Source organism: Pistacia vera, unplaced genomic scaffold (genome assembly GCF_008641045.1).
Source record: "Pistacia vera cultivar Batoury unplaced genomic scaffold, PisVer_v2 Contig693, whole genome shotgun sequence".
Taxonomy (NCBI): Eukaryota; Viridiplantae; Streptophyta; class Magnoliopsida; order Sapindales; family Anacardiaceae; genus Pistacia; species Pistacia vera.
The window spans coordinates 47,463-54,569 of record NW_022196549.1 but is presented as its reverse complement, the minus strand read 5'-3'; the positions used below and the strand labels follow the sequence as shown (position 1 = coordinate 54,569).

The window sequence follows — 7,107 nt, the reverse complement described above, 5'->3', positions numbered from 1 at the left end:
GGCGAAAAGTAACATTCTTGCAATTGCTTTGGGTCCAGAGTTGTATCTTTGGAAATCAAAGAATGGAGAGGTACAAATGTTGTTGGAATCCTTTGGGGACAATGATTGTCCTACGAGTTTGACCTGCTTTTATGCTACTACAATTCTTGTTGTTGGATATATGGACTCCAAACTTCAACTCTGGTATGTTCAGGCTTCAAAACTCTTAAACAGCTTCATGATCATGATCAATTACTCCAGGACTCATAATAAGTTAATTTTAAACATAATTTTATATTTCGTGAATGGAGGTTAGGAATCTGGATGGTCCTCACAGAAAAGTAACAACTTATCATGGAGCGACCTGAATGGTCAAATTTATACTCTAATTGTCAATCATTCATATTCTAACTTTTATATTCTTACCACGCTCTTATTTCGCAAGTGAGAGTGTATAAAAGCACACGCTGAAGAAGTATGTGGACTGAAATGGTCTACTGAAGGCAATCGACTGGCAAGAAGTGGTAATGATAAGCTTGTATACGGGAGCCTTCCAAATGAGTTAAAGCGAATTCTTTTAAGGATTTATTTCAGGTTGGGATGCAGTCAAGGCCCTTGCATGGTCCCTTATTAAGCTAATGCACTTGCCTCTGGGGGAGGCACAGAAGATGAATTTGTTAAAGATATGAAATTTACTAAGGGACATGCATCAGTAGTGATACTGGAACACAGGCCAGTGAAATGGTTTCACTCTTTCTTATGAGTTTTCTATAGAAACTACGACAAAAGAGACATTAATTTCCTGTTGCTCATCAACATCTATACTTGTTCGATGTATGGTATTCGCTTTGTTTATGGCAATTTGATGTTTTATGTTTTACATGTGCAAATATATGGACTGGAGTGGAACAGGCATCACAAGAAGATACTAAGTGGATGTGGCTTGAGTTGCAGAGGAACGAAAACAAGCTATGCTTGTGGAAGTACCCTTCCATGACTAAAGTTGGAGAACTTAAAAGAGTCCTTGAGCAATTTCCCAGGTTTGACTATTTGACAAACTTTAGTTTAGATCCCGCTATATATATTGTATTCTTAAATAAATATAACAGCTACCCAAATCAATGTTTTGTAGAGCCCTGATGGTCTAACGGTGTATCAAGCTATCAGCTGCGACGGATGAGACCTTTTCCTTCTAGAAGATTTTCAAATTGAACCACGAAGATTCAAATGTTTCATATTTTGACAGTCATCTATCTCGAAGGACAACCAGAAGATTCAAATTATTTAATAACCATACTCCATAATTCGCTTTCATTTATTAATTTTCATTATTTGAGAACTATTGAAAACGTTATTTGTTTACGTTTTCTTGCCCACCGTACTTAATAGTTTTTAGAATATTTTCCACCTCTCAATTTTATTACTTATATCAAATGGATCAAAAAGTCAACTTCGTTATCGACATCCGTCATTTTTAGTGGGAAAGTTGTGGAAATGATAGAACTTACAAATCTTTTACCAATTCTTGCCATTGTTCCTTGAAGTATTATAAACTTTATTTATTGGAATTTATTATGGTATGCACTGAATATAAAATACTCCTACCGTCTATTCCAATGCAAATGAGAGACCAAATATTATCACGCTCAATATAGGGGGAACGACTTACACATACCCAAAGTTTGTTGTAAAGAAAAAGTGGTACCCAAAAGATTTGGAAATAACAAACACCCACTTTCCATCATGTTCTGTTTGGAATTTCCGTCTGCTAAAAGACAAAAATGGTGAAAAGACTGGAATACCCACCGATCTTCATTCCCAACGCACGCCAGCAAGGGCCAGTGCCACTGTTTATCACCAAACTTCGCAGAAAAATGCTAAATCCGGTCAAAAAATTGATCAATGACACAAGAGGGTTGTGCAAACGGGCTTGGGGTGAGAATGAAATTACTATATTGTCTTTTAGCAGACAAAATTCCCTAACAGAATATGACAAAAAGTATTTGTTTGTTATTTCCAAACCTTTTGGGTATCAGTCTGTCTTGTTGAAATGTGAAGCTAAAATGTAGCGTATCAATGTAAGTGAAATGCTGCAGTTTTAATGTTAACATGTGAAGCCAAAAAACGCAGCGTATCAATGTAAGTGAACTGTTGCAGATTCAAGTCATCCTGCAATCTTGACTGCAGATTAGAGGCACATCTAAGGGCTAGTATTTCTCCTAAAAGTCAAGGTATAAAAGAAGCAGCTCTCCATTTTAACGCTACAGTACATAACATCACAATAGAGCTCTCTTCTTCTTCGACTCTGTATTTTCACTTTGCTAGGGCTGTTTCAGTTTATTCCAATTCTTGTAATCTTTGTACAATCATTTAGATTGATTAGTGAAGGTGGTGTTTCCTTCATTGGTAGAGAAGCTTAGGAAGTCTTTCTCTTGAGTTTGAAGGTTATGGTAAAAGAGTTGTGTTAGATTAGCAAAGTAAGTTGGGTTGTGTTTGAGATTCTGAAAGTGTACTCTGTAAATGGTATTAATCTTCTTAGTGCAGCAAGCCTTGGTGTTTCAGAGCTCAATGTGGATGTAGCTTGCTCAAATCTAGAGAAGTGAACCACGGTAAAATCTTTTGTGTGTGTTTGGTTGTTTCTTGATTCCTTGTGTGATTGATTGGTAGATTGGTGTTTAGTGTAGTCTCAAATCCTTACATGTCTTTATGCTAAACTTTGGGTTGGTGGAAGTCAATCGGCCCCAGGGCCGGCTTAAGGGGTAGGCAAGTAAGGCACCTGCCTAGGGCCCCCAAAAAATGGGGCCAAAAGCTCAAATTTATTATAAACTTTTTACATATATTCCCACCCAAAGTTTGATAAAATAGCAAGTTTGTACCTCTAGTTTCATATATTCCAGTTTATACCCCTAAATCAACACATTGAATCTCTTTTAACAATGAAAGGCTAAAATAGTAATTTACATATCTCAAATTACTCATCCCCAATTCAATCCCAAAATTTGACATTCACATAAATCATCTCTAGCCCTCTTCTTCTGCCAGTGGTTTGGAGTTGATTTCGGTCGATTTTCTCACTAAAATCGATCGAGATCATCATTTTATCATTTCCCAACCTTGATAGCCCTCGATTTGCTAATTTTTGATGAATCGCGCAACCTAACTCCACCACACGATAGCCATTTCCAGCCTTTTCGACATGTGCCCAACATTATTGGCCTTTCCCAACACCACCATTTTCCTCCCCTCGGCCCTCTCACCAAAACCCCTATCATACCTCATCTGTTTACTCTGCCAATCGTCGACCACCGATACCTTTTGGGCCGTGACTCCTCAACCCTTTTCTTATCAATCTTGGCATTGGAAATCACCCATTTCACCAGCCATCACTTCTCCAACATCTACTCTCCAAAACCCCCCACCAACCTAACCTTGTTAGCCTGCCGATTGCTGTCCACCTCTCCTAGTGATTTTTTATCTCAAAAGGCACAAAAAAAAAAAAAATTTAAAATAATTTTTTTAATATATGCTTATATTATTAGAAGGCCCTAAAGTAACTCTTGCCTATGGTCACAAATGCTGTAGAGACGGCCCTGTTCGGCCCTCAAAATATCCCTAATTGTTTGTTGGACCTTATATAAAAGTTTTTATGATCATTTTAAGATAAAGATTTTTGTAGGGTGGAGTGAACAATATTGCATATATACTTGTTAGGCAATTTGCATGCATGAAGACAGACGTACGCACGTTTATATCTCTTCATATTATGCTCAATAGGATTATTCATGACATGATTATAAAACCCTTCTTTAATTTCATATTTGACAACAATTTAAAATTATTAATTTTATCTTCCCAAAGTAGATTATCACAACTATGTCGGCTAAACTGTCAATCCATTTCTTATGCCAGCTACTTAGATAAGGGTGTTCGATTCCGGGTACCCTGAACTTTTTGAAGAAATAGGAATGGGAACCGAAACCGACGGTTCCTTGAAATTTGGAACCAAAACCGAAACCGACGGTTCCGATTCCTAGGTACCCAGAACAAGAACTTGTAACAACGGTTCCGGTTCCGGTTCCGGTTCTGGTTCTGGGTACCCTGTAAAATTACTAACCCCCCAAAAGTTTTTAAAATGGCAAAAAAACCCTTAAAACCTTACAAATACCCCCCAACCTGGCACTTGTTAACAAAAATAAAATTACAAATTATAAATTCAAAATTACAAACTCCATTACTTTGTAAAGGTAGATTCTCAAAAGTCAAATCAATTTACTTTAATTGTTATGAAATATAAATATAAATGTATTCACATTACTTTTTCTACAAAGGTTTTATTAACCCCCCAAATCTTTAATTTTATTTTATATTAGTCTCAGTTCCTGGTTCTTGATTCCGGTTCCGGTTCCTCACTATAGGAATCGGAACCGGAACCACACAGTAACGGTTCCAAAAATTTGGAACCGGAACATACCCATTGACAACTAGTTCTGGGTAGGAACCAGAACCAAACCGAGACACCCCTAAAGACTAAGGATTAATTAAAAAATCTCAAAATTCAGAGGACGCCCCTGATATTTGCACCCCAAACATTATAAAATCAAAAGCTACATCAAAAAGTGGCTAGTTTTTTCAGCGAGATACTAAACCCATCTGAGAATTTTGAGAGCAACAAAAAGTTATCGAATATGCGAGAGCTGGTTAGAATTACAGTTTTGATCTTATTAATGTGTGGATCAGTTTCATTTTCTTTTCAAGAAGAAACCCAGTTCAAAATAGATGGCAAAGTAATAGAGCTGGAAGAATCAAACTTTGAATCAGCAATCTCAGCCTTTGACTTGATCTTGGTCGATTTTTAAGCTCCCTGGTGCGGCCACTGCAAGCGCCTCACTCCTCAGGTCCCTCCCTATCTTGTCTTTTCAATTTTTTACTAAATTGCCCCTTTAATGTTGGTGAATTTACCTGAAGTGTGATATTTTTTGTTATAAGTGTGAAATTGCGTTGTATTGAATATGTAAAAAGTGTGTTCTTTGAGTTATAAGTGTGGTATTACTATTGTTTGAACTGTTGGTTTTTGCATAGGGTGAATTAAGCTGCGTTTGATGTAGATTTTAAATATAGTTATTTTTCCGGAAATAAGGGATTCAAGAAATGATATGAAAAATGGAATTGGTTGAAATGGATTCAGATGTTTTCGTAATTTTAAACATAATTGCTTTTTTTCTGAATGCAGGTTAGGAAGCTGGATGGTCAACACACAAAAGAAACAACTATGTTATGCAGCCATCGGAATGGTCGCATTTTAACATCAGGAGGCCTTGTTGAATCCATTATCAATCATGGTAGTTTTACTCAATTATTATTTTTTTAATCAATTAATATAAATATATTCTATATATTGATTGTTTGATTATGATCTTTAATATGCTTTTGTCGTTTCACTATGTTATCTTTTTCGATGTGGCAAGGTCTGGATTGCTTCTAGTACTACATGAGAAAGAAGTGGAAGAGTACAGTCCAAGTAGAAATGATATCAATCCAAGTGCAAATGAATCTAGTAGGTTTCCTTCTGATTTGAATGAATTCCCTCAAGATTTTTTTTCGGATGAACAATGGATGTGATTGCCACAACTACGCAGATCCCTGTTGACAACGATGGAGCAGAATCTAGTGGAAGTGATTACTTTGATGAAGATGAAACCTAGTGAAAGTGACTACTTTGATGCAGATGAATTTGAACCTAGCTACTGAAAGTGATCTACTTTTAAAAATGATGAAGATGAATGACTTCCTAAAGAATTGAAATTCTTTTGAAGGGAGAAGCCTATATCTTGTAGTTTCATTTTATATATATATACTGGTAAGTCCATGTCTCAATTTCTAACAGAAATCTACCTTATTTTACTCTGAATTTCTATGAATAAGTGCAGAAGCTGAATGGCACTTTCTCGTAGGAAAAATAATATGTACCAATATAAGGATATGCTGCTTGGATTCATGAAACATTATTTTGGGAACAACAAAACTATAATCCTGAGTGGTTGTTTGTTAGCTTATATTTACTGAGTGGAGCTTTTGGAGACACCGCTCAATGGCTAAAGTTGGGGAGTTAAAGCTGCAAAGCTCTAGAGTCCTTGAGTTTTCCCAGATTCTACTATCTGACAAACTTTAGTGTAGAACCCAGTATCTTGTACTCTTAAATAAATGTAGCTGATTTCTTAAATCAATGTTTTAGAGAGCCTGGATGGCCTAACTTTGGTATCAGCTGGGGTGGACTGATGAGACCCTTGGCTTCTGGGAGAATTTCAAAGCACCTGCTAGTGAAGATTCAATTGTTTTATATCTTGACAGGACAGCCATCTCTCTCGAAGGCCAACTAAAGATGGTGAGCAATTATGGGAAAAATCATTTTGTTTCAGGCTGTTTTTCTTCTCCATTTTTTGTTTATTGCACAGTAATCAACTCCTCTGCAGTTCTTTTTCCTTTTTGTTGTCTAGGCTTGTATTATATATAATTTGGCTGTGACCATTAGTATACGCAAAAACAGAAAAGGCCATCACAGGGAAGCAGTGATCAATAAAATAGTTTGTTATAATGCATTCATTGTGCAAAAGATTTGCTTAACTTAGTTTTCAACTTTTAATTCATTAATATATAAATATATATAAATCTCTTCAGCATTACCTTGTGAACCTTCTGGGTGTACTTGCATTTTCTTGGACTGTGGCTATATTATTACGACTGAAGGTATTCATTAGAAGTCAGCAAGTTAAAATTCCTACATAAACGGTATTATATATAGTTGCCAAAATTAGGTGAGGTAGACGTATAATAGGAATATCAGGCTATGAAAACCTGCCATTAGGCAGATGCATTCAAGTCTACCATGCAGTGTTATTGGTTATGTTTATGGTTACTGTTGAAACTTGCCAGAGGGAAGGGTCTTTTTAGAAGGGAGAGGAAACAGCTTACACAGTCCACAACTGATATTTTCAGGTTAGTACCATTTACATTTTTCATTATAGTTCCTTCAATGGAGTTCTTGCTATCAGTATCCTCAAATTATTCCTAACATGTTGCATAAGTGTCATCCTTCCATGACAAGATGAAAGAAGAGGTAGCGGTTGGAAT

At 36.3% G+C, this 7,107-nt stretch overlaps 1 long non-coding RNA gene across 1 annotated transcript; it reads left to right on the top strand.

The window, feature by feature from the left end:
- The first annotated feature begins 4,738 nt into the window (after positions 1-4,738).
- On the top strand, positions 4,739-5,780 carry LOC116113954. Its single transcript, XR_004125492.1, has 3 exons — positions 4,739-4,874; positions 5,210-5,318; positions 5,445-5,780. It is a non-coding gene; the product is annotated as an uncharacterized LOC116113954 (long non-coding RNA).
- Positions 5,781-7,107: the final 1,327 nt, after the last annotated feature.